The sequence below is a fragment of the Manis pentadactyla genome, chromosome 4 (genome assembly GCF_030020395.1).
Source record: "Manis pentadactyla isolate mManPen7 chromosome 4, mManPen7.hap1, whole genome shotgun sequence".
NCBI lineage: Eukaryota > Metazoa > Chordata > Mammalia > Pholidota > Manidae > Manis > Manis pentadactyla.
Genome location: NC_080022.1, coordinates 56,349,892 through 56,353,243, shown reverse-complemented (window position 1 = coordinate 56,353,243; position 3,352 = coordinate 56,349,892). Strand labels below are relative to the sequence as shown.

At 45.3% G+C, this 3,352-nt stretch overlaps 1 protein-coding gene across 2 annotated transcripts in view; it reads left to right on the top strand.

Moving 5' to 3' along the window:
- The window catches only part of GNG12 (G protein subunit gamma 12), a 128,027-nt gene that overhangs the window by 79,153 nt on the left and 45,522 nt on the right, over positions 1-3,352 (top strand). The gene's annotated exons all lie outside the window — the stretch shown is intronic.

The window sequence follows — 3,352 nt, the reverse complement described above, 5'->3', positions numbered from 1 at the left end:
TGCTACAGATAGACAGATGCCCTCTGCCTGGACTAAGTGCTAGGATTAGAGTTGGAAGCAGAGCAACATCCTGAAACACCAAGAAAAGATGAATATAGGTAATTAATTGCTATGTCAATTAAATTATATCTCTCCCAGTGATGGGAAAGTAGAGGACCATGTGTTAGATTTTCTGTAAGAGCTAATGTAAGGAAGGAACTGCCACCTAGAATATCCAGTTGTTTGGAGTTTCCCATTAAAGGGTCAGCCCAGTCAACCAGGAATGAGCCACACCGAGTTACCACCTGGAGCAGTGGGGTGGAGCAGAGACCGCAGTTTCTTGTGTCCTAGTAATAACTCCTACTGAAAGACAGATGTGGTACCAATGCCCTGGTACTTGGTCACCCTTCACAGTCATTAACCTGACGTCTCTTGTGCTGTGTTAAATGCTGATTAGGTTTAGAAGGGCAGCCATGAACTCCAAAAGATGGGGAAAGGCACATTGAGGACCTGAGTTTAGCCTGTTAGGTTTGGGGAAGCTTCCTGTTTGCTCGTCCTTTTGGTTTGGCATTTCTAGAATGTCCCCAGGATGACCCTTCCTACCAGGCTTAGAGATACAAGAGACTTCTTGCTTTTCATGCTAGAAAGTCATTTAGATTTATCTTTTCAGGATGCTGTTGAATGAGAACAAGAGCCAAGTTATGGCATTTTTAACTTACCCAATTCTCCGGGGAGCTATTAGAGGAAGCAGTACATCAGCAGGCATTTGGGGTATGTGTACTTTTGTACTCATGGTCCAAAATGCAGCAACCTCCACCTGCTGGAAGGCCCTGCCCTGGGCAGTGCTGCCCTGGACGTGCCACACTGCGGGCTCTGAAGGAGGTTAGGCACCAAAGCCCTACACATCCTCACCATAGGCCGGGCAGCTGATGGTGTTTGTGCTTCTCTCTGAGCCACGGAAAGCTTTTTGCTACACATAGTGTTATTCCTAGAGACAGACCATTAAACATTCTCCCTATATCCCAGCGAAAAAGTGCCTTAAAGACTCTGCCTTACTTTTGAACAACTATAGCTTTTACTTAAAAAGCATAATGTCATTCATTTATTTAGTGGCTAATATATACATATTTATGTCTGGCAAAAACATAAATGGCCAGGCTAGCCCTGGAGGCTGTGATTTTTTAGTACAAATCTTTTTTGGAACTAGATAGCATATCAATGGATATATGGAGGGGAGGGCAGGGATATGTATGTGTGTGTAAATGGCTGGGATGGTCCTGGGTGACCCATATAATAATAGTAGTTAAAAACTGTTGGAATAACATTTAATGCAAAAGGAAAACAAAACTATGTGTGTCTTTTTTTAATGGTGAGCAAAACTAATTCCTTCTTATTTTTTAAAATATTTAATGTGTAGATAATTGCCTACATAAAACATCATAAGATATGACAATACATCCAATAAGGGTGGTGGGGGTGGGAAATCTTTGCAAGTCACTGATGCTGTAACTAAAATGAATTGTTAAAGTAAACTGAAAGAAGTAAAGTTTATCCCATCCATGTAGTGCCAGTCTAAAGTGAGTCTAACTCAATAAGAGAGTATATAAACATGGATAGGATATTGTGAGAAATGAGTGGGCCTGAACCTAAGCCCCAGTTACAGCACTCCTTCTGTGGGAAAATATGCTCCCTAAGTACCTTCTTTGAAACCCTGCTGCTCTTTAAGTTGGGGGGTCAATGAGATAAAGTGATCACCTGCTGATCTGTAAAGTTCTCAGCACTAGTCCATCATCCAGCATTTACTGAGTAATTGCTGGGTGGGCTACGCCAGTGATAAGCATAGCAGGGTGAAACAAAAGAAATACTGGCTCCAGAAGCTTATGCCTAGTTGGAGAGAGAAGGTGTGCGTGCAAAGCAAGCTGAGAACTTCCACAGAGCCTGAGCCTGCGGAGCAGGAATCCTGCAGGCAGCAGCCTGGAGGAGGGACGTGAGGCCAGTGTGGTTAATCAGGAAAATGTGGAGTTGCACCAGCAGAGCATGTTCCCTATTCATTTGTAATCCCCAGAGGCACACCAAAGACTCGTTCTCATTCTTTCTGGAGAGGCTTGCACAAGTGCGGAGCGAAGGCTGCCGTGAGTGTCACAGGATCCTGGAGTGCTGAGCAGTTGGAAACCACAGACTGCATGTGGCATTACCTTATTAGGAGAGGTTCGGGTCTTAGTCTTTGTTTCTTTTTCTCTTTTTTTAAAGGAAGATGGGCTCTGGGCAGGCTGGGCAGTGTTGCACCTCCCATCCCTGAGAGTTCCAGCTCTGAAGCGCACTCTGGTGAATCAGAGCCTTTTTGAGATTTGGGGCCTGACTCGGTGTGTTTTGTGTCACTTTCTGGTATAGTCTGCAAGCGGGACTGGCCTTAACCAGTGACTCAGTACCAGAAGGCAGGGTCCTTGCCATACTGGCGAGGAGGAGCTGTTGCCTTTCATTTCCCTCAAACCTTGAGGTCACCAAAGGGGAGTGGGGCTGCCGGGAAGGGGTGAGTTGGCTGTAAATTCCTGAGTCTGGGGCTGTGTTGCATTCCCCTGAGAATGCTGACAGCCTGTGGAGAGGGGGATGTGGCTGAGGCAGGTCTGCCAGGTAAGGCATCCAGATCAACCACTGTGTCCTGGCGGGAAATGCCTAAAAATAGGACGTTTGCTTGGTTCTGGACGTTGCCACTGAGAGTTGCTTCCCAAGTGCTGCAATCAGCAAATAATTGCATTTGAACCTTCCTTATGGTACTTTCCTTTAGCTTTTAGGAGCACTGAGTCCTTGTTAACTCTTTCTGCAGTGGATAAAGGGGGTGACATTCCTATCCAAAGGGTTTATATAATGATCAGAAGAAGAAAGCAAATATGTGTGGAGTGTTTATGTTTACTGTATTCCAGAAACTGGAAGCACTTTGTGTGCTTTGTCTCATTTGATTTTCCTTACAGTCCTGGCAGGACTTTTACATTATCATCTCCATTCTGCCGATGAGGAAACTGGGGAGTGGGGGTGTTAAGTAACCCATCCAGAGCCTCACTGCTAGTAAAGGGCAAAGCCAGGATGCACACCCAGATCTGGCTACCTCCACATTAATTACCAGACTATTCTTCCTCATAGACAACTTTTCATTTAAAGTCTTTTACAGATCTTACTGCAACTTTATTCTCCTGCCTTATTTGGGGAGGAGGGGAGCTTCCCCCTTCCCCAGGGTAGTGAGAAGAGGGAGAGGCCTTGGAAAAATAAGTCAGCGATGAATTTATTTTGAAAAAGGAGGGTTTGGGAGGGAAGTGTTGAGCTGGCCGGCAGAAAGGGAGAGGCTATTCTGGACTTCGCATGTGTTACGGAAGAATGC